The 24,912-nt window shown below is 46.4% G+C and overlaps 1 long non-coding RNA gene across 1 annotated transcript; it reads right to left on the minus strand.

The window, feature by feature from the left end:
• Positions 1-296: 296 nt before the first annotated feature.
• LOC137653499 (uncharacterized) lies at positions 297-24,912 on the minus strand. Its single transcript, XR_011046494.1, has 2 exons — positions 24,695-24,912; positions 297-1,010 (listed from the first exon to the last, which is right to left on the minus strand). It is a non-coding gene; the product is annotated as an uncharacterized lncRNA (long non-coding RNA).

Consider the following 24,912-nt stretch of genomic DNA (forward strand, 5'->3'; position numbering starts at 1 on the left):
GTAGTGCATTTTACAGCAGAATATAAAATGTTATGAGAATTTTTTAACCTCAATTATACAAGATTCATTATATTTGTTAACAATTTTGTTTAAAGCTTTGATAAATTAAAAGACTATAGACTAATATCACACTTGCTCTAATAGTGCCATTATAATGTGTGATAAAATGTATATGGTAAAATATGTTTTGATGGTTGGAACTATCATAAATATTATGCTGATAAAAATATTTAATCATATACATAGTTATGTTAATGTGGAGGAATCAGCTTTACAGTATACTGTATAGGATCCAAAAAAAAAAAAAAAAAAAAAAAAAAAAAAAATAGTACAATCATGATAGCATTTTGAACATTTATAGTGGTTTATATTGTCACTGAAGATTTATCAAATATTTTGGATTATAATCTCTATCATATACTGCAGCATTCTGAAATGCATTTCCTAAATTAGTATTAGTATCTTATTTTTTGTTAACAAGTTGTACAGATTTTTATTAATTACTGTAGTATATAAAGTAAGGTATTATTCATATGTCAGAAGAGTCTGTATCTTTTTTTACCAAGTTTTTGAATGTTATTTATCACCTACACAATTGCAATTTATGACCTGTGCAAAGTTAATGTCAAATAAAACTAAATTTTACAATAGTACCTGAGAACACACTCCTTTGAATAATGCTGACAGCTACTCTGTCAAAACATGCACTGTAAGTATACCGACTGAAATGAATGGTGATGTATCTGTAGGCATTGTACAAACCATAATAAAACCTTAACAGCAGTTCCCCATAACAACAATAAACAACCATTACCATCGAGCGGACATACATAATTATACAACAAACGACTCAAGTATACAACACTTACCTCATCATGTTTCCTGAAGACCATTTCTGTGAACAACCAAGCTGGTAAAATGATGGATCCCAATCCTGCAAAGACGATCAATACACATCCAGTTATGTAGAGAGGCATGTTTTTACCCTTTACTGCCTCGACTGAATAATCCTGGAAGCAGGAGAGAAAAAGGAGGAATCTTTATGAGATGAAACTCTTATGTTATCTTACAAGTCTTTACATAAAAGTTTGATGTATAAACTGATTTTTCTTTATACAGTATGCTCGAACAAATAACTATGGATCTTAAGATGAAAGAAAAGTCTTTAGTTACAAATATTTTCCGATAAATTTAAAATGTTGTTGAATGTCTTTCTTGGTGATTTTAAAATCTCTTTTCTATAATAACTACATAATTTGAAAACATTATGCATTGTACAATATGTTTTTCCAGGATTATTATAAACAAGATGGAACCATTAAACCATACTACAGTTTTTAAAAAAGTCTTTCCCTTTTTGCAACAGCTACCAATGTAACTAAGTTTGTATGCCTTTGAAAAATCACAAAGAGAAGAACGTAGAGATCTCCAAAAAAGACGCAGTCAAGTCTTCCCTCCAGGAGACTAGAGATACAGTACAGTACAGTACTAGTATCATTTCAGAAAAGATTTTTCTGAAGTACTCAAGGGCTTAATGTACAGAAAGCGATCACTTAAGCTTTAATGTTGTAGCTTTTCACGATTCAATACAGTACTGTATTTTTAAAAATTTGGAGATAACAAGGTTATAATTCAATTGAAAAATAACAAATTGTAATTTGTATTTTCCCTAATGATACAAACCTGTAGCTATTTATACGGATTTACTTTCGGCGAAGCTGAAAGACTAGCCATAAAGAATTTTAAGCGATGTAAAACTGCCGACTCGCTAGTTAGCGGGTGGGGTAGAGGGCGAAGCCAGCTACCCCATTCCCTTACACACCAGTGAGTCTTACTCACTTTCAATTACAGGCAAGACTTTCTAGGGGGACAGGTGATTGCGGGGCAATTTGTAAAAATAGCTATAGGTTTATATCGTTAGATAAATATAAATTACTTCCAAACTTGTCATTTGTTGCGACACCAAATACAAACCCTTCGCTATTTATAGGGCTGACTCACCCATTAAGAGGGTGGAAGTCCGAACCAACTGACTTGGCATTTGACCCGGGGTTTTCCCGTAAGGACATTGAATGTACAACAAGCTAAAATTTTGTGCAACGTATGGATAGCAGACTGAGCCACCTGTGCGCTTGCGATACTAGAAATATGACTGGTTTAGGTAAGAGTTTTCCGAGATGAATAGGAATCTTAGAATCAACCATAGACGTTACCCAATCTCACTTCGCGAGGGGTATGGGGATGTAACTAGCATTTCTTTTATACTAGGTTACATATGGGAAGTGGTTATTACCTACAGATAGGTGAGGCTAGCTTGCAAAGGATCATGGGTGGTGTTCCACAAGAGAGGTGAAGATGAAAGAAAGAGCCAGTCATTCTTAACATTCACCCCAGACTAATCCTGGGTAACCTATTGCCTCAATCATCTGATACTGGTCCATCAAGGAGCCTGAGGCATTTTAAACCACTTGTTGTGAAGCCAGCACAAGATCAATGGAGAAAGTCTCCATGTTCCTGTGGGTCACATCTTACAGGTAGTGGGCGGTGAGGGTCGTTTGATGCTTCCACACACCATTTGTAGGATCTGTGTCACAGAGTAGTTTCTTTACCCGAAAATCATAACGTTGAGAAGATTTTGGGTGCAACTCAAAATATATTGAGTGCAGTCTGATAGGCTAAAGAATTAGGAAGTCTTTGCAACCTACACCAATCCCGAACAATAGAAGACTTTCGGTAAAAGTGTAAAGGTAATTCTCCAGCATCAACAAGGAGGCTTGGGATAGCCGAAGTTCTACAGGTTCTTGTGGCCGATCTGATACCAGTATTGTGTATAGAATCTAAAATCTTTAATTGGCTTGAGGTGGCTGAAGAGTATATTTCACACCCATAGCTAATTTCTTAAAAAAAATTGAAGCCTTGTACAGTATAACTTTACAAGAGTTTTGCGGTCTGGCCCCCCATGATGTATGGGACAAAACTTTTAAAAGATATAGAGCCTCAAGACATTTTACTTTTTAGGCATTCAAGGGAGGAATCAATGTCAGCCTGCAATCAAATATTATTAATCCCAAAAATCTAGCTTCAATTATACATGAGATCCGTTGACCTTTAATGTACATATCTGGGTCTGGATGTACTCCCCGAATACAGCATAAATGGACAACACCAGTTTGCTTGTTGAAAACTTTAATCCATTCATATCAGTTCACGTAACAATTTTGTCAATTAAGTTGTAGTTTCCTCTCGACCATTGTCATTCTAGCTACAGCAAATGATACAGAGATCTACAAATAGTGTAGAGAATATCTTGGGGAATGACAGAGGATATCCCATTCATGGTCAATACAAAAAAGGTAACACTCAGCACATTCTAATAATGATAAGGGGTTTGTGTGAAGAAACCTTAATGGTTTAATGTTAGAAAAAATACAATACTGTACTGTAATATGAAAATTCAGGTTATGCTTAAGCTATTTCAAGTGAAATTGATTGACTAAAACACTCAAAAGATATAGCTGAATGAACACCTATGGTATAATTAATTCCACAGCTCTAAAGGGGTTCTATATCTGATTCTTCATATTTTGTCAAGGGTGTTTCAAAGGTAGTTATGAAATTATTGTAACACAATAGCGAGAGCAAATGAAAAGGTACCCCTCTCTACCATGACGGCTAAACTTTAATTACGTAGATGCCATACCAGGTGTATGGATCAAGAATCTTAGGATTTTACATAGATAGCAGTAAAGCCACTTCTTTAACATCAAGGATGCTATTCACAATTTATGCTGCAAACTAGGCCATCTTTATGAGTACCAGTACAATAAACATCATTAAAAAATGTCTAAATAGTTTCACTGCATCGCTGTTGAGAATCTATTTATTGCTGGATCACTATACCAAGTTCACAGTGTGTTTATAAGGTAGAGGAATGTTCACGTTACTTCACAATTCTCTGGGTTAACAAGATACACAGAGTATGTCTGATATAGATTTGTTCCTGCTATCCCCTGTCTGGGCTAATTCACAACAGTTTTTGTCAAATCCCCTCACACTTGGGAATTTCTGTCCATAAGAACAGTCAAATGTCTGCAGAATGCTTCTCTACTTGATTGCAATTTTAGTTAATATCTCCAAGCCCTACAAGGAGTAGGGTGCACTGCCAGCCACCTGTTTAATGAAACAAAAACAGAATAAAACATTAATAGGGGCTTGAGCCTATCTCCAGTGCTTCCTACGAGGTGCTCTCCTACTCATCAGCACACTTGCACTCCCGTAAAATCTTCAGCTGCGTGTCAGTGCTCAACAGTGCGTCAACGCTCTCCAGCGCCTCGGTGATCTCATGCATACCAGTGCTCTCTGGTGCATCCCCGCTCTTCAGTACCTCAGCATTTTCCAGCTCACCAGGGCTAGCCAGCACACCAACGCTCGCCAGCACAACAGCGCTCATCAGTACGTCAGCGCTCTGTTGTGTGACACCGCTGCGCTCTCCAGCTTGCCAGTTCTCTCCTGCACGTCAGCCCTTGCTAGTGCTCTCCTACACGACAGTGCTCTCCTGCGCACTAGTGCTTACCAGCTCACCAGCGGTCGCATACGCGCCCATGCTCCCCAGCGCACCCGCGCTCGACTTCGCACCAGCGCACCCGCGCTCGATTTCGCACCAGCGCACCCGCGCTCGACTTCGCACCAGCGCTCTCCTGCGTGTCAGTGCTCCCCAGCTTGCCTGAGCTCTCCTGTGCATCAGCGCTCCCCAGCTCGCCAGCTGTCTCCTGGGTGTCAGTGCTCCCCAGCTTGCCAGGGCTCTCCTGTGCACCTGAGCTCACCAACTCCCAGACTATCCCCTGTAGAGCAGGATTCTTTGACTTCGTGGAAGTCACGCCATCATAAGGAACGTTCCAACACGTCGCCGTCGCCCCATTCCCCTTCCCGCAAACGCATTACAGCCCGACCGCCGAGGAAAGAAGGGAAGGGCTCCACAGGTTTCAAGATCCCGAAGATTCCATCTTCAAAGAAGGATCCACAGTGCCATCCACCGGTAGAGACTCCTCAAACAGAACCTTCTCCCTTCAAGAGGTCTTTCTGACAGTGGTTCCATCAGCAAGCAGCCCTGGTTCAGTGCCATGGTCAGAGCAGTTGTACAAGCCTTCAGGCCTGCTTTTTCATCTCGCTCTTCTGATACCTCTCAACATCCGTCTGCACCAATAAAGCACCTGCAAATAACCTCGGCTGCTTCTCCCCTGAAGAGAAAAAGAGTAGTCTCCAACAATGTGAAATCCTGAGGTGAAGCCGACTCCTGTTAGGCCCTCGAGACCTGTCCTTCCTGACTCTCCCTCCGGACGCACTCCTGCCTCACCTCTGCCAAGGGAGCCTTGCAAGGGGCGGATATCCTCCATTCCACCTTCAGAGGAAGATAACCCTCCTGTGGAGAGCTCTCCATCTCCAGTGGAAACCAGGAAAGACAAATCCAACCGGCCTTTGATGTTAAGAGTTTTATTTCTTTCCCCGTAGGGAATTGAAGGACTCTAAAACTCTACTAAAGTCCTCTTCGAAGACCTCCAAGCCCACAGGAACCACTAGTCACCCTAGGGATGTTCACGACCCACCCCTAGATGAGCTCTTTGGGGTGATTGAAAGACTTTGCTACCAGTCCCACTTCAGAGGGGGAGCAGATAGTCAGAACAAACCTTCTGGCAAGTCCTGACTCTCATTAGGGTACTCAACGGGTTTACCAACCCAGAGATACCCTCACGAGAGGGCAAAGAGAGTCTTAAATCGTGTCTTCGGCACCCAGAACCCCTCAAAGATCAGTGCAGCCTTACCCTGGTCTCAACTGCTGAAGAGTCCCCGGGCAAAGATCACCCAAGAGCTCTCTGATTTCTCCTACTCTCACCAATCGGGCTCTACCGACAAGGTCCTTCCAAATCTTTGCGTCCAGCAGAGGCGGTATGATGAAGCCTTAGATGAGCCTCGTCCAGCTCTTCCACTCCACCACTCTCTGGAAGAGCTAACCAAGGGGGTCTCTCTTGAGAGGCTCTCCAGCCGCCAGGTCTCTTTCTCGGCAGCTGAGATTCTCAACCAGGAAGAGCTCACAAAGTATGCCATGCAGGCTACTTCGTGGCTTGATCTTTGGTTGGGGTCCCAGGGAATCCTGGTATAGACCGAGAATTTTTCCAAGGAAGGTACCAGGAAAGCTATGGAAACGTTCCTCCTCTCAGACACTCGTACCACTGAGTTTCTCACCCACCAAGTCTCGAACTTGTGGGCGAACTCTATCCCGAAACGACATGATGCAGAGACTTTAGAGATTCTATAAGCAGGTCCTGGATGCCAAGATCACTAGTCTCAGGAACTCTTCTGTAAAGGGATCCTCTCTTTTCAAGCCTAAAGACATGGAACACACTGCAGAGAGATGGAGAAAGTCTCACCAGGACTCCCTTCTCCATAGGGCCTTAACATCTAGGCCCTATACACCACCAGCTCCTCATCAGCCTCGTACAGCCAAGACCTCAACGATCAAGACAGCAGCGAAGCTAACGGTGTCTAAAAAGCTCTTTCTGACCAAGAACAGGAAAGGCACAAAGTCCTCCTGGCGAGGAAAACATCCTAGAGGGAGAAGGCCGAGGTCACAAACACTAGGATAGGCACTCCCCCCACTTGTCCACCAGTGGGGGATGCCTACAAAGTTGGTGGTACAGGTGGATGCAACTCGGGGCCAAACACTGGCAGTCTCCATGATTCGTTCAGGGTATAGTGTCCCGTTCACGACATCTCTCCCTCCCCTGATCAAGAATCCAGTGTCAATCGACTCCTTTGCAATAGGATCAGCAAAGGAGCTAGCCCTCCGGGTAGAAGTCAAGACCCTGTTGAAGAAGGCCGCTCTACAGGAGATCCTCGACGGATCTCTAAGCTTCTTCAGTCGACACTTTCTTGTAAAAAAGGTGTCTGGGGGTTGGAGACCAGCCATCGACCTCTCAGCTCTGAACGAGTCTGTCAAGAAAACCTCATTCGGCATGGAGACAGCAGACACGGTCAGACAAGCAGTAAGACCACAGGACTTTATGTGCACACAGGACCTAGAGGACACGTACTTCCAGATACTAATTCATCCGTCTTCAAAGAAGTACTTAAGATTCAGCCTAGACAACAGGAACTACCAGATCAAGGTGCTGAGCTTCCGCGTTTCCATAGCCCCTCAAGTCTTCACCGGAGTGTTCACCCTAGCGTCATCATGGGCACACAGGATCGGCATCCGTCTTCTCCGTTATCTGGAAGACTGGCTAATCCTAGCAGACTCGGTGTCAACCCTTCTTCAACACAGAGACAAACTTCTGAGGCTTTGTCAAGATCTGGGTATCATAGTAAACCTCGAGAAGTCTTCCCTGCTTCCTACGCAGAGACTGGTATACTGTACCTTGGCATGATAATAGACACCAATCTCCACAAAGCCTTCCCATCAGACGACAGGATAATGGGGCTGAGAAAGGTCGCAAGACCCTTTCTCAGACGAGAATAACTGAACTTCCAGCCTAGACATGACTGTCTCCTCGGCTCGTCTAGTTCCCAGCGGTCGCCTCAGGATTTGGGATTCGATCTCTCCAGTGGCGACTCGAGTTCAGATGGAATCGAGCCTTTGCCTCCCAGGACATCCTGATCACCAAGGGACCAGCGGAATGGACAGATCTCAAATGGTGGGTGTAGGACGAGAATCTACAAAAGGGAGTGGATTTTCTCGTCCCGTCCCTAAATTTGATGCTATTCTTAGATGCTGCTAAAAGAAAAAAAACCCAGGGTGCCCCCCCCCTCAACGTGCGGCATCATACGACCTTAGGACTCTGGTCAGAGCCAGAAGAATACCTCAATATAAATTTTCTATAGATGAAGGCTGTCTTCCTAGCCCTTTAGCAGTTCCATCAGTTCCTGGCAAGCCACTCAGTGGTGGTGATGAGTGACAGCACCACACTAGTGCCTTACATCAACAAACAGGAAGGTACTTTTTCGCAGCCCCTATTCCATCTAGCAGTAGAGATACTGCACTGAGATGGGCCGAGATTCACTCGATACCACTATTTGCACTATTCATTCCAGGCAAAAGGAATGTGCTCGCCGACAACCTGATCAGAGCATCTTAGATAGTGAGTACCAAGTGGTCTTTGGGAAATCTAGTAGCCACAAAGTCCTGATTTTGTGGGGTTCTCTGACTGTGGATCTCTTCGCAACGGCCCTGAACTTTAGGCTCCCGTTGTACTGCTCCCCAGTCCCAAACCCCAAGACTCTCTGGCAAGATGCATTCCAACAACGGTGGACAACATCGATGTCTACGCCTTTCCTCTGTTCTGTCTGATGAGGAGGGTACTCAACAAGGCCAGAACATTGTTTAACCTTTCAACGACTCACATAGCTCTGCTATGGCATCATGAGGAAATGGTTTCCGGACCTTCCGCAACTCCTGACGGAGTCTCCAAGAGAACTCCTTCCACGTCACTATCTATTCAGACAACCACAAGCCAACATCTTCCACAAAGCCGTAGCTTAGCTACAACTTTACGCCTGGAGACTATTCAGCATCTCACTCACACAGGATTTTCACAGTGAGGTACACTGCCAGAAGCTTGCGGTCAAAGGTGCTGTAGCGAGTCTCTGGTGGTTTTAATGTCCTGCTGAAGAAGGCGAAAGGTTGGGGCACGATGTTGATCACCTGCTCCAGAACGGTGTCGCATGCAACGTTACTGGAGTCCGTAGTTAACCTCAGGGGGACCCCGGGGTCCTGATAGGACAGGGTTGTAGATTTGCAGAGGGTAGTTTTTGTTTGATCAAAGGCTTCTTGTTGAGGGCATTGGGCAGGAACCTCCAATAATAGTTCGCCATGACAATGAATTCTTGAAGGGACTTCACGGATTTCGGCGTTGGGAATTTGTTTATGGACTCCACCTTCGACGACACGGGACGCACGCCCCTTTTTGTGAGTTCGTGCCCAAGGACCTCCACCTTCTCAGCCCCGAACGTGCATTTGTCGAAACGTACCATGAGGCCAATCTCCTGCAGTTGCTTCAGAACCATGCTCCCGTGCCCCAGGTGTTCCACCCATGTCTTGGAGAGCACTAGGATGTCATCGGCGTAGACGGCGCAGAAGGGAAGGTCCCCGAAGATGCTGTCCATCAGACGCTGGAAAGTCACCCTAGCGTTTCTACTACTGAACATCGAGTAGGAGAAGACGTAGGACCCGAAGTGGGTGATGATGGCCATCTTTGGGATGTCGTCGGGGTGCATACTGGCCTGAAAATAAGATTTTAAGAGATCCACCTTGGAGAAAATAGTGGCCCCGTGAGGTCCTGCAAGTTGGGCAACGGGTAGTGGTCAGGTGTCGTGGCCAGATTTAGGCGTCTATAATCGCTGTAGGACCTCCAGCTCCCATCGGGTTTCTTGACCATGTGCAGCACAGAGGCCCACGGGCTAGATGCCTTTTCGCAGATTCCCATGCGCTCCATCTCCTGTAGCTTCCGCGGAAGGAGTCGTCTGAACCTGCAGTTGGTTGGAGGGGCCATCATTAAGATATGGTGGAATATCCCATGCTTAGCGGGGACCCTCTCCAGTTGGTGGAGCTCGGGTTTGAAGACCTCTGGGAATTCCTGCAGCAGGCGGCCGTATCCGTGGGGGCGTGACTGAGCACCCCCTGTGAAGGATAGGCCCGCTGGAGAGGTAGTGGGACCTAGGTCCCCTGGTTGATTAGTTGTTTGTGACGCACGTCTACCAGCAGTCCGTGGTGAGCGAAGAAGTCAACGACCAGGAGGGGCACCTTGACGTCTACGATCAGGAAAGGCCAGCTGTAATCCCGGCCCATGATGGATATCTTCAGTGTCCTTGTGCCATAACAGATGATGGGGCTGTCGTTCGCGGCCACCAGGGCAGCCCTGTCGTCTGATGGGAGGCCGTGGTCATCCTTTAAGGGTGGGAACGTTGACACCGTAGCGCTGGTATCCACCAGTATCCTTTTTCCCGAGTTGACGTCGAGGATGTAGAAGCTCATGTGATCAGGCCCAACCAGCTCCACGGTTGTTTGTAGGCGTGGTCGCCTACCTAGTTTTTTAGGATGGGCACACGGTTGGACATACTTCCGCGCCTCTGAAGTAGCGCCATCTGGGAAGGTCGAGGCACGTGTATTAGTGGTCCTCTTGTTGTTGTCGTTGTTCCTGCTGGGGGTACTGGGATCTTCCGCTGTGGATAGCATTGATCCCTACCTTGTCTGGCTCCACCTGGTACTCTTCTGTCTCCACTGTGACGGCGTTGACGGAGGTGGTGGCGCCGTATCTGGCAGCCGGGGCTACCAGGTAGAGCTTGTCGACCTTCACGACCAACAATGGCACATCCAGTGCCTCGGTGCCCTCCAACTGGGCGCGAATGCTTTGGGGAAGGTGATAGAGGAAGATCTCCCTTGATAGGCTTATCTACTTGCGCTGCCCATCGCTGTCGAACTCGATAAGCTGGAGGAGGTCCATCAGTGCACCCCAGGCTGCTGAGGGACGGATGTCGCCGAGGGGCGTTGTCATCAGGTCGAGGGTGCGCTAGGACCTTGGGTGTACCGGAGGCCTTAGACCTCTGTCAGTTTTTTCTTAAGGTCACTGTACCTCATGGGTCCCGGCCTCTGTTTCAGCCAGGAGGAAATTCTTTTAAACGCATCCGGTGTCAGCATTACCATCACCATGTCCGGTTTTCTTATTTCATCGGTGATGTTTGTCAACTTGAAGTGGGACTTGGCACACTGAAACCATACCGTCGCTGCGTCCAGTGAGAATGGAGGCAGCTGTAACTTATGTCCGGTTGACATCTGTGTGGCCGTTTGCGTTCATTGTGGGATTATCGCACCATGCCCTTTGGTTGTGAGGGGCGACGTACTGTCGACGTCTGAGTCTGGCATCTTACCTCACACTCCGAAACCCAGTAGTGAGCAGTATCTAGTCCGCTAACAGAGTAGGAATTCCAAGTAGCACAGTAGTAGCTAATTGCCGTGGCAAAACTATTTTTGGAAATGGCAGAATGTAAAATGATTTGTGCCATAATAAGTCTGTTAGTGTCGTTGGGATATGTGGAGTAGCCGTTGTGAGTCCGTTAAGGGAAACTCCTTAGCAAAACTTTGCTAACAACAAAACGCAAAATAACTTGTGCCATGATGAGTCCGTTAATGGCGTTTAGGTGAACAGAGTCGCGAGCCCACATGATTTCTTTGGAAATCGCCGTTGTAAGTCCGTTAAGGGAAAACTCCGCGGTCATTAGTTGTGAGGTATGAGAGACAGACTATAGGTGAGTGATGCTTTATTTCTGAGACGGGCCAAGTACATTAACCTGTGCAGACATCAAAGTAGCAACCTGCTGGGCAGGTGAATGACCGACCGCGAACAGGTGAAAAATGCGGGGCATTTGTGTTTTCTGACATTGACATCATGGTCAATATAAAAGCCCACGCTTGACATATAATAATGAATCATATATAAAAATGAAGGGCAGAGGATTCTGGGCCTAGATGCATAAACAATATTTACGAGATTTTACAGAGATTATGAACAATGCTGAAAAGAGCCCTATAAGCGTTTAAAGACGTTGTCCTTACAATGCCTACAGCTACCAAAGTTACATGTAGTTATATCATTCATAAGTAACAAAGTCCAAAAGACTTACACATGTACCACAACATATTTTGAGTAATTTAATAGTTAATTTGTATACACTATACATGACATTTTGAAAAAAAAAATTAAATCTATCAACACTTATCCCTAGCACTGCTACAGTCTCTGTGTTACCAGTAGGAAAATTCAAAATATATCCCAATTGGATACCAAATATTGTCAAAAAGTATCCAAAGGGTGTCTAAATATTAGACTATATTTTACCCATATATAACAGATTTTGAGCGAAGCGAAAAATCTATTTTTGGGTGAGATGGCCATGTCGTCCTGATGGAAGGTTCCTTCAGTAGCTTCCTAAGGGTATATATGACTACTGTACAGTAGATATTCCCAGAGAATTAAACTGAAGGTTTCAAAGAATTCTAACTTCTGGCGCGAGTACCCATAAGGTTTCCCTTTAGGATATTGTATACCAACAGGGGACGAATGCTTGACATGCCACATAGCAATCTGCACCCCACATAGCGTTTACGCTTTAAGGGGGAAAAGGTGGAAAGTTATGGGAGGAGCCGTTACAAAGTTCTCCTCCTCTGTTAATGTTTTGGTACTCGGCGACGTCAACATCCGGCCGCCATGTAGGCCGCCATCTTGGGTGACGCCGCCGAAGCGCGCCATCGTCATTCCTTTCGGCGTATATGCCAGCCTCCACGATGCAATGAGATTGGAAGGGGTCTGACAAGGCCAAATAGAGAACAAGGGCGGGTCCATCAGGACGACATGGCCATCTCACCCAAAAATAGGTCCGTTTTTTGGGCTCAAGCCATGTCGTCCTGATGGAAGTGTACCAGAGAATTAATGTATGTATTGTGGATTTTCCTCTTTTAAGTAGTGCCTTTCGACTTCTAAATAATATTCCTTTGGTCTGATGACCGTAGAGACATGTAGCATATCCGTCACATGCCACTTCAGATAAACAAATACCATGTTACTGCTTCCTGCCTTGATCAGAAGGAACATCTTGAAGTTGCTTGATAGAGGAACTCACCCAGTCTCGGAGATACCTGCCGGTCCCAGGGCCAGATAGAGAAGGTAAGTATACTCGTGTTGGAACAAGTTACCTTAATCTAGATGAGCATGCATCAAGAGAACAAGTTTATGACATAGTTCATAAATATCAACAAAGAGTAATAAAGTCTGTAACAGTAATTTTATTTCATGAGAAAAAAGAGGGCAAAATGAGATGCACAGGGTAACCTAATACTCTTTTTATTCAATAAAACAGGATTAGCATGAAATAGGTAAAATTTTTACAATAATCAAATGCAATTAAAACATAGACTAAAGACATCAACAAGTGGGTGTGGAATCTGAAAGAGAAAAAATTAGCCATATCACACACAAGTTCCAAAGGAACTATAAAGTCTTTCAAGAAAGTCATATATACACTTCAAGTAAAAAACATGTGGCACACGTGATACAGTCTATGTTAATTCACCTTGTAGGAGAACAGTCTTTAGTGTCACAAGGTGGCTCTTAAATTCACTATGTTTCGCACTGGGGTCAACACATGCACCCGTGGAGTTAGAGTCCCGAATAACTCACTGTTCAACGCTGCACTAAGCAGCAGGGTTTAGCACACTACCTGCTGCCACCACATGGCGTCGCAACTCTTGCACCTGCTTAGCGTAGTGTTTGAAAAACACTTTCGATGACTTCCAGGATCCGCTCTGCGAATAAAGCAGGTGATCTTCGCCCTTAGTTGTTTGAGTGACAAATCAGACCCTGATGTTTCTCCTTTAAAGAGCTGTCCTTCGCCAAAGTCTGAAGTTCTTCGAAGATAGACCTTTAGACTCTCTACTGGGCATAGAGAGACATCTTCCTTCAGGGGGCAGATTCTCCAGGGGCCCCACCGTTTGGTGGGAAGCTCGTTCTTGGCGAGAAACGTTGGGTCAGGAAAGAGGGTAAGTTCGCCTGTGTCAGCAAACTGTATCTGGCCCTCTTCTCTTGATAAAGCCACAATCTCACTGACTCAGGCTCCCGAGGCGAGAGTAAAAAGAAAAATCACTTCCTGAGTCAAATCTTTCAGAGGGCAAGACTCGTTGTCCAGACTTGAGGCGAATTGGAACACCTTGTTGAGAGACCAGGAGATGGGTCTCGGAGGAGGTGCGGGACGGAGTCTAGCACACGCCTTTGGCACCTTATTAAAGATGTCATCGGACAGGTCGATCTGGAAGGCATAGAGTAGTGGTCTTGCTAAGGCCGATTTGCAGGTAGTAATCATGTTGGCTGCCAAGCCCTGTCCATGAAGGTGAATAAAGAAGGACAGACAAAAATCTATAGAGATTTCCGTAGGATTTTTAGCCTTGACAAAGGATACCCATTTCTTCCAGGAAGATTCCTATTGCCTTCTGGTAGATCTAGTTTTGTATTCTTCTAGGAAGTCCAAACTCTTCTTCGAGATCCTGAACCTCTTCTTAATGGCTAGAGAGAGAAAATCATGAGCTGTAGGTCTCTGGTTTTCCTTGATGAAGTGAAGACAGTCGACTTCTGAACTTGTTGGGATAGAACTGGGTCCGGCAAGGGAATTATCCTGGGTTGTAACTCGAGGATTAGGGGGAATCAGTTGCTCCGTGGCCAGTTGGGTGCCACTAGGGCTGCTGTGCCTAGAAAGGTTCTCAGCTTGGTGAGGACTTTCAGCAGAAGGTTGGGTGGAGGGAACAGGTAAATCTTGGACCATCTGTTCCAATCCAGGGGCACGGCGTCCACTGCTTCCGCTCTGGGGTCCTCGTAAGGGGCTACGTAACGAGGAAGTTGTTTGTTGTCGCTCGTCGCAAAGAGGTCGATCTGCAGTTCCGGGAGTTGGCGAGAGATGAAGGAGAACGAGCCTGCGCCTAGGGACCATTCTGACTCTATTGGGGTTGTCCTCGATAGAGCATCCGCTGTCATGTTGCGGAATCCTTAAAGGTGAACTGCTGAAAGGTGCCATCTCTTCTTTTCCGCGAGGCGGAAGATGGGTAGAAGCACTTGGTTGAGTTGGGGAGATCTTGAGCCCTGACGGTTGAGACATCCGACCACAACGGCGCTGTCCAGGGTTAGACGGATGTGGGACGAGGGTCGAGGAGACAGTCTTTTCAGAGAGAGAAGGACCGCCATGGCCTCCAAGAAGTTGATGTGGAACGTCTTGAATAGGGGAGACCATGTTCCTTGAACTGCTATAAAAGGGATTCCAAGTCAATTTCGAGAAATCCCGCCTGGTCCCGGAGACCAAGTTTCAATGGCTGGGACTACAATGGGACCTGTGCTCCCATACGCTGTGCCTCCCCAAAGCACAAGAATACAAAACAATTTCTCAGGGAGAAGTTGACCTCCAGGAGGAACCAAGAGAGGATCCTAGGTTCCTTGCAGTTCGCCTCCGTGACAGACATCGTCCTAAGGTCCAAACTCAAGGACATAAACAGAGTGTGGCACTCCAGAGCAACCGCAAAGCGCCGGGACAGACGTACTCGCCTTCCCCCAATCCTGAGAAAAAGTCTGCAGCCTTGGACGAAGATCAAGAACCTTTCCAAGTCAGTTCCCTTACAATATCCGGCCCCGGGCCTCGTCTTTCACACAGATGCCTCCTTAACAGGGTGGGGAGGTTACTCCCAACACAAGAAAGTCCAAGGGTTATGGTCACCGGTCTTCCAGCAAATGCACATCAACGTCCTAGAGGCCATGGCAGTCTTCCTCACTTTAAAACGTCTCAATCCAGCCAGGAATCTCCATATCAGACTGGTTCTCGACAGTGCAGTCATAGTTCACTGCCTCAACAGAGGAGGCTCCAGATCAGCCCAAATAAACCACATCATGTTGAAGATTTTCTCCATGGCGGCAATGCACAAGTGGCACCTGTCAGCTATCCATCTGGCAGGAGTCCGGAATGTGGTAGCGGACTCACTTTCCCGGACGACTCTGCTAGAGTCGGAATGGTCACTAGACAATCGATCTTTCCAGTGGATACTATCTAAAGTCCCGGGTCTCCAAGTGGATCTGTTTGCGACGGAATGCAATCGCAAACTGGATTGTTACGTAGTCCCCAACCTGGACCCTCAGGCTTATGCCACGGACTCTATGATTCTAGATTGGAATACCTGGAAGACGATTTATCTGTTTCCTCCAGTGAATCTCCTGCTGAATGTTCTGCACAAACTCAGATCCTTCAAAGGTCAAGTGGCTCTCGTAGCCCCCAACTAGCCCACGAGCAATTGGTTCCCCTTGTTGCTAGAACTAGGTCTCCGCCCCCGGCGGATTCCCAATCCGGTGCTAACACAGACGGTACAAACTCGCAATGTGTTCGCTTCCTCAAGGATTCTGAATGCCCTAACTTTATGGACTTCATGAAGTTCGCACCCCAACGAGGTGCAAACATTGATCCTTTGAATACTATTTTCCTGGAATCTGACAAAAGGGAATCTACTCTCCGTCAATAGGACTCAGCTGTCAAGAAATTAGCTAAGTTCTTGAAAGATTCCCAAGTTGAGAAAATGACAATGAACCTAACTGTGACATTCTTCAGAACTCTCTTCGAATCAGGCCTGGCAGCCAATACCATTACTACAATCAAGTCAGCCTTGAAAAAGATCTTCCATATTGGTTTTGACATTGATTTAACGGATTCATATTTCTCATCCATTCCGAGAGCTTGTGCCAGACTAAAACCTTCCACTCGCCCTAGCGCAGTTTCCTGGTTTTTGAACGATGTTCTTAAGCTAGCCTCTGACACCCCAAATGAATACTGTAACTATATGGCATTATTAAGAAAGTCACTTTTTCTTTTGAGCCTCGCCTCTGGCTCCAGAATCTCAGAATTGTCAGCCTTATTTAGAGACCCAGGTCATATAGAGTTTCTCTCTTCGGGTGAGGTCCTTCTCTCCCCTAACAAAGTGTTCCTGGCTAAAAATGAGGACCCCCAAAACAATTGGTCTCCCTGGAAGATTGTTCCACTTCCTAGGGATCCATCCCTGTGTCCAGTTACCACCCTGAAATCCTACTGAAGTAGAACTTCCACTACAACCACAGGGCCCTTATTTATTAGAGAACACGGAGGAACTATTACCCTTAAGGGAATCAGGCAAAAAATTCTTTATTTTATTAAACAAGCTAATCCTGAATCATTCCCACATGTCCATGATATTCAAGCTGTGGCTACCTCAATTAATTTTTTCCACCATATGAAATTTGATGAGCTCTCAAAATATACGGGTTGGAAGTCCCTTAAAGTTTTCAAGTGCCACTACCTAAAACCTTTAGAAGCTCTTAGATTTGCCACAGTAGCTGCAGGGAATATAGTTCCTCCTGAAGGTACTGAGTCCTAATCACAACGTCTTGCTCTGTCCTCTTTCCCTCCTGCCTGGCTTACCTGTTGTTCCTACCTGTTTTGTTTACCATGATGTATTATTTTATTATTCAATTGATCAATTTCACGAATTGTTTTGATTTCACTTGTTCTTGAAATCCCCGAGCTGATCTTCTTTTGTTATGTTAAATATTTATATCTATGATTGAATGCTTTACTTTGCATTTTGATTACCAAGCTGGATTATCACTATTCATATCTGTTGACTTTTACCTACGGGTTTCATTTTGATTATGTACCATGTCTAATTATCACTGTCATTTAAATGTTGATCTATTTTACGGGTTTCCACATCCCTCTTTTTTTATATTAAAACTCATCAGCTATGTTAATTTTGTGTTATTCCCTTCAGGTAGTTAGCCATATTGGGTCCCCATTCTCTAGTACGATTTCACTGGGCGGCACGGGTCGGAGTCCAGAAAAGGGATTTTGACGTAGGAAAAATCTATTTCTGGGCGAAAGACCCGTGCCGCCCAGTGAACCCACCCGTCACTCCCTAATTGGGCCCCAATCTGGGGTGCTATAAGGAGTGGCGTAGGATTGCTAGTAGTAGTAGGATGTTGAACGGCACCTCGCTGTTGGGAGATTTTGACAGGAGATATCTAAATGGTGCGAGGCCTCTGGTTGTGATTTATTCAGCGCCCCAGTATTATACCGACACCTTATTAAGGTGAGCGAGCTGGGTTCAACCTAGCATTCCTATACAATTTTTTATCTGGTAAATTTATAGCAGTTTTTACCTTAGAAATGATGTTAAAGGAGTGACCCCCCACCCCTCTAGCGATGCATCTGTGTGGATAACGACCGACGGAGGTGGAGGTTGAAGGGGAACTGATTTCTTCAGGTTCTTTGCCTCCAACCATGGCTTTAGGAGTGAGCGAAGCCTGGTTGGCAGAGGTCTCTTGAGATCTCTTCGAGCGATGGATGCGTATCTTCTCCAGACTCCCGAAGCATCCTTTAGCTGTGCTCGTAGCACTGGGTCTGTCACTGAAGCGAACTGGAGGGAGCCGAGCACCTGCTTCTGTTGACGTCTTGAAATCCGTTTGGATCTGAGGAGTCTTTTGACAGATCCTGCTATTTCCTTCCTTTTCTTCGGGGGAATGGAAAGACGGTGTGACTGGAGGTTCCAATGGATTCCGAGCCATTGAAACTTCTGAGCTGGAGAAAGTCGAGACTTCTTGGTGTTGATTTTGAAACCCAGATGTTCCAGGTATTGGGTCACTTTTCTTGAAGCTTGCAAGCATTCCTTTGAGGATGCGGCCCATACCAGCCAATCGTCCAGGTAAGCCATCACCTGGACGCCTAGAAGTCGTAGCTGTTGGACGATCGTGTCTGCGACCTTTGTGAAGATCCTAGGAGCTATGTTGAGTCCGAAGGGCATGGCTCTGAAGGCGTATTGTCTTCTTTGAAGCCTGAATCCTAGGTAGGAGGAGGCCTGGCGATTCATTGGAACGTGCCAGTAGGCGTCCGCCAAGACTATCGAGACTGTGAATGCCCTTTGGGGCAGTAGGGCTCCGATGTGCTGAAGAGTTACCATCTTGAATTTGTTGTTCTCGATGAACTTGTTGAGAGGGGACAGGTCCAGAATGACTCTGAGTTTGTCGGAGTCCTTCTTGGGAACACAGAACAGTCTTCCCTGGAACCTGGTGGACTTCACCCTCTTGATCACCTTCTTGTTCAAGAGTTCTTGGACGTATTCTTCCAGGACGGGGCTGGAGTGTTGGAAGAATTGATGGAAGGTTGGAGGTGGTGAAACCCAGCTCCACCCTAGTCCATTCTTGATGATGCTGTGAGCCCAAGGATCGAAGGTCCAATGATCCTAAAAGAGGCGGAGTCTTCCTCCCACCAAAAGCATTTCATTGCTTCTGGTTTCCCGAGGGTTTGTCACCTCAGCCGCCTGCTCCCCTTCCTCCTCTCCCTCTGGATGATGAAGCTGTAAAAGTCTTTTGTCAGGGTAGCGAGATGGGTCTTGGCTAAGGCCATGTACATATCTGGGATCCGAGTGTCCCCAGCCACTGTTTCCAATTGCACTTGGAGGGAAAGGGAGGCGGTCAGTCTCTCATTCATATCCAGCTCCCGACGCAGAAGGTATTCGGAGAGCTTAGGGAGGTTCTCGTTAAACCGACATCCTGCCACGTCAGCCTCCAACTTTCCTACCGAGAAAGTCAACTGGATGTCTTTCCAGTTCTTGTCGTCGGGTGGGTGGGGCGAGGGAGAGGGGCCTACATTCCTCCAATGTGGGGCAAGGTTTCCCTTCCTCCACTGCCTTCAACACTGCCAGCAAGGACTTTTCTGCAAAGGGGAAGACCATGGTGGCAGGAGCAAGAAAAGAAGGATGTTTCTTGCTGAGGGCCGGCACCTTGGAGTTGGTGTAGCCCTTGCTCTTAAGGTTTCCGGCCAAAAGAGATTGAGCCTTAGCGTGGTCAAAGATTATGACCTCCTTAGGCTCGGTTTCCTCCTTGGAAACAGGCTCGGACTTGAGACGGATGTAACAGTCCGGGTACGCCTCGAAGCTAGGCCAAAACTCCACCTCTTCAAGGGGGACAGCGCCTAGTTTGTCGTTGATGAAGACTCGTCCACTAGTGATTGGCATGTGCTCGGCATGCCTCTAGGGGTTGGTTACTGAGCAAGCGGGAAGAACCTTGATGTTGATCTTCCTGCCCGACTGTTTCGACAGACGGAGAATCTCCCTCTTGAGGGCTTCATGTCCTCTTCGATACCTTTCGTCCAGGAGGGCCACCAGGGCCTGGATACTGTCCTGGTTCTCCAGAAGCAACGGAGTAGGGGTAGGCGTCGACGATGTAGAGGGGACGGGTTCCATTACAGCAACGGAAGTGACAGAGGGGGTGCGGGCGACCTCGCCCTCGGAGTCCGGAACCTCCACCTGCTCCTCCTCTTCTTGACCCCCGGCCATCAGGGTCCTTTCGGTGGTGTCTGACACCTCCGACATCTGTTCCACCTCATCAAGATGGAAGTCTTGCAGTGCATCCGAAACTTCAGGTTCCACCGTCAGCTGGACACAGGGGATCTCGGCCTTTGGGATGACAGCATCCGCAGATCCCTTTGGAAAGAGCAAAGCTCTTATCTTCTCACTCGGGAGATAGGGCCCCGTGGCGTTCTTCTGGAAACCACTCAGCCATTTGCGTAGTTTCTCTCGGGCAAAATCCCTGGCCTCCGCAGAGGGAGGGTCCTCGAACGCTTCGTGGAGCAGGTCCTTGCAGACAGTGCAGACCTGCGGGTCCCAATACTGAAGAGTCCCTTTGGTGACAGAACATCTGGTGTGGGTTCGGCACGCCAGGTGGCCGTAGAAGTCCGGACGCTGAACATTGCTCCTCCTGTAAAAGAAAGGGGGAATGAGTATGTGGAAGTCATATACAATGACTTAAAATAAAGACTTAAAGTAATCTTAGATTAGCATTAAAGTTATTTTACCTTAATATAAGATTCCTTTTCATGTGTAAGCTTAGTATAGTAAGCTGGAAAAGAAGCAGAAAAGACACATACATGTGCATCCCACCCAGCCAAGATTAATTCTAGGGGCTCTGAAGAGCCTAAGAGATGGATAAGCACAGCTAAGTCTTCCTCTGGAGAATTAATCATGGTGAGAAGGGGGGGGGGGGGGGGGTAGAACCAAGTTCATTCAGTTTAGGAAAAGAAAAAGGGGGGGGGGGGTGAAGTAACCCCTCCCTAATCAGGTGGGTCCCGGCAAGGGACAGCGCATGGATGCACAGAGTATGCTGGAAATAGTTTACTGCATAACTATACATCATAGATTTTCGTCTAGGGTAAGCACTGTACCATAGACATACCGGCTATCATATATAGCTATACAATAGTCGCTGCCGGCACCAGGCCAGCCTGAGAGGGTGACGGTCCACTAAAATAATATGATTAGGTGGCGCCGGCAACGTGACGGCATTCCGGAAGTGCACCGGGCGCCGGCGAATCCCCATCGAGGGTGGGAACCCCTTCCCTGTCATCAGTCTATGTGGCAGAGAGAATAGGAGCTTCAAGGTGATGGCAGATTGCCGGCATCCAGCGGCCCCCGGCAGTCGGCAAGCGACCGGCAAAGGTATTCCAGCACTGGTGTCAATCAATGAGACAGAGTGGATACTAGGGTACCCTGACAGCTATTGCCGGCAGGGTAGCGGCAGTGGACCGGCACTGATAGGTAGAGAGAAAGGGTAGGGGAAGAGAGAGGGAAGGGTAATTCGTTACCCCGACCTCATCTTCCTCCGGAAGGAGTGTTCAAATGAAAGAGGGGCAAACTTTCATCCAGCCGCAACAGAGCCGGCTGTCGGCTGGGATTACGGGTAGCGGCCTAAGGGAGGACCGGAGAACACTCAAAGATAGGGATGTCCAACACCGGCAGACTGGCCACTTACGCTATCCCATAGTTAGACTATATGCGGGAAGCGAAGCAGCTCGGACTCACCCACGAAGGAACCAAGCCGAACCCATAACCCGCCGGCACACGGTGGAGTTGTAGGACGGCGGACAGGGGTGTGATGGCTAGTCCAACACAAAAGGACAGAGGGGGGAGGGGCGAGGGTCCTGAGGGGGAGTGAGGGGGAAAGCGTAGCCTTCACCAACGCTCCAGGGTGGGGGGGGGGGTTCTGTTCCAGAACCAGCCCTATCCCAGGTGTAGGAGACTTCATTCTCCAGCCTAGGGTAGGTTAGTTCAGAGAAGGTACAGCACTATTGTACTGTCCTAAACTATAAAGAAACAGAAGCCCCTGGCCTGCCTAACCTAGGCTAGGGAAGCGAGTCCCGAACCAGGGAAGGCAGGTGTAGGACAGGTCGCTAGGCCACAGGGAGGAAAGGGTCGAAACCCTACCAAGTGTGGACTGGGGGGAAGGGCAGGGCCCTTCCACCTTCGCCCACCAGCAAGGCCCCAAAAGGAGAGTTCATTCACCTAGAGGGGGAGCTGGGGGCGAACGACAGTTAATATGAAGTTCTGTCCCAAACTCAAAGCTCATGTACTATGGCTAGGAGTGGGGAAAGAAAACCCTAGCCTAACCTCACTCTAATATGATTCGAAGTAAGGAGGGCTAGGATGTAGCCTAGGCTACCTCAGAGGGAGGAGATACGTTAGGTAAGGTAACTGGGGAGGATAGGAAGTATACACAGCCCTACGTTAGGGGAGGGGCAAGGGAGTCGACTACCAAGATCACCGAGACCCTTAGTATACTTCCTCGAAGGCGAAAACATATGTGCAATCACTGAATCTTATATGTATAAATGCCTAAAATCTCCATTTTATAAAATAAAACTAGGAACACTTATTATATCATGCATGAGAGTAAACAATTACCACCCAGGCTATCAAGTTTAGAGGTTAGGCTAGAACCCTAGCCTATAAACGGCTACCTATGCTCGCCAAGAAGGATACTATCGGCATAATATAACTAATTCCTAGCAATGAAGACTAAATAACTAATGCTGATAATTAGTTATAAGACCGGGAAGGGTTGTTCTGGCTAACTAAATAAAGCATGCGAGGCGAACAACCGCGTCCAACATGACGCCTCCAGTTAAGGCACAGCTCCGCCACAAAACACGGTATTTTAAGATGAAAAGGCGTTACTTTACGGCTGGAGCTTATCTATACAATACAAGAATATGGTACTCAACTTTCCAGAAGAAGGCGAGGCAGAAGATTGCGACATGATGAATTACTTAGTGTAAAACTGGGAAAAAGCACCTGGTTATATACGCTACGTAAGAAAGAAAGACGATGGCGCGCTCCGGCGGCGTCACCCAAGATGGCGGCCGGATGTTGACGTCGCCGAGTACCAAAACAGTAACGGAGGAGGAAAACTTTGTAACGGCTCCTCCCATAACTTGCCACCTTTTCCCCCTCGAAGCGTAAACGCTTTGTGGGGTGCCGATTGCTATGTGGCATGTCAAGCATACGTCCCCGGTTGATATACGATATCCTAAAGGGAAACCTTATGGGTACTCGCGCCAAAAGTTAGAATTCTGTGAAACCTTTAGTTTAATTCTATGGGAATATCTACTGTAGTCATATATACCCTTAGGAAGCTACTGAAGGAACCTTCCATCAGGACGACATGGCTTGAGCCCAAAAATATATCTATTGTTTTTAATATCTATTACTCAAACTAACTTTTTTTCTTTTTTTTTCTAAATCATTACTGACTAAGGTGCATATTATGCGTCTGGAACAGTAACTTGAAAAATCTGCCTTACAAAATTATCGTTCCCAGTTAAAATCAAGTACTGTACTTTCAACAATAGAAAGTTAATAGATTAGCTTGGATAAAGGAATTCCAAATTATGGATATTTAAATAAAAGCAGCTCCCTATCTGGTGATCTTTAACTATGTGTCAGATTATGCTATAATGGCAATAACTTTAAGGAAAAAATCATGAAATGTATGGATCAGAAACGTTCTAATTCGTACGTTCTAGGTTTAAGGTTTTCTAACTTTTCTTTGCTACCAAGATTCATTGTTCCCAATGAGAAAAATGAATATGTATCCCAAATGGATACCACTTGTTTCCAAAAAATATCCAGTGCCAAAGAAAGGTTACCTAATTGAGTAGACTATATTTTTATGCAATTATTGTTTTTTACCTGCACCAATGAAGTTGGGAAAAGGCCCTGTTTATTTGTTTGTGAATAACTTCCTGGCCACTATTTTATTCATAGAGTACAGAAACTTTCAGGGATGAATTGTTTTGTTGAGACGAGGAAGTGATTAAATTTTGAAAGTCCTTGATCAAGGTCGAGCAAAAGGTCGACCGAATTAACCCTAACCTTAACCCCACGTTCACACATAGTTGACTCCAAAGTATCTCAACCGTGGTTGCCACACAGACTTCAAATAGGCTACGCCTACGGTCTAAATTGATTCTGGGAAAGGCAAGCTGGCTTCGAGAAATAAGCTGCCATGGTGGAGGTCTGCAATCTCCGAGTTATATTCTAGTTATAAATCATTACCAAAACTAACTTTATTCGGTATATTTACAGTTTCATCCATTGTGGGGAAACTGGAATAAAAATATATTTGTTGCATCAGAAATAGTGTAGTTCCAACGAATTTAACGTTTATTTTGACCGCAAACCATCCGATTTGGAGATTTACTAAGTTGTTCTAGAATGCAGAAAGACCCTACTTCATCCCAACAATTATGGGGGACACCAGGTGGGAACCGGGGTTTTGGGTGGGGTTGGGGGGGTGGCGTCAAATGATATTTGCAATAAATGAATACTTATCCTTTCACCACCCCTCCCCCTATACCCCTATCTAGCCCTACCGGGGGGGGGGCCTCCGCCGCTCCCCCTGCGACCCCCCCTTAAGGCCACAGAGATTTTCAGGGCACTACTGAACCTAATAAACCCACCTAACCTAGCCTAGGGGCTCTGTACCCCTACCTCGGGGCCCTGTAACCCTACCTAGGCCTACCTGGGGGGGGGGGCCTCCGCCCCCCCCCCCTTAAGGCCACAGTGAATTTTGGGACACTACCGAACCTAATACAACCACCTAACCTAGGGCCCTGTACCCCTACCTAGGCCTACCCCTGCGAGGCCACCCCCCCTTACAGCCACTACCTAACACATCCATCAAACCAAATCCAAAGGGATGGTACTGCTGCATACATCGTTATACTATCACCATTATAATATACTCTATAAATTAATGAAGCTTACCTTAAACTGTTGGTTCATCAAGATGTGTTGCTGCTTTGAGGAAAACGTGAAGCCGTCGGGAATGTTCCTTGAAATGGCGGCCAATTTTGATTTTGTAAAATTAAATTGTGTCTCTGGCACAAATGCACTAGTTTTTCAACAAATTCATTGTAAGTTACGAAACAGTCAGGACAAGAAAATGGAATTTCAACTTCTTTTGCAACATGAGATGACGCCCT

The sequence above is a fragment of the Palaemon carinicauda genome, chromosome 14, assembly GCF_036898095.1.
Source record: "Palaemon carinicauda isolate YSFRI2023 chromosome 14, ASM3689809v2, whole genome shotgun sequence".
Classification (NCBI taxonomy): Eukaryota; Metazoa; Arthropoda; class Malacostraca; order Decapoda; family Palaemonidae; genus Palaemon; species Palaemon carinicauda.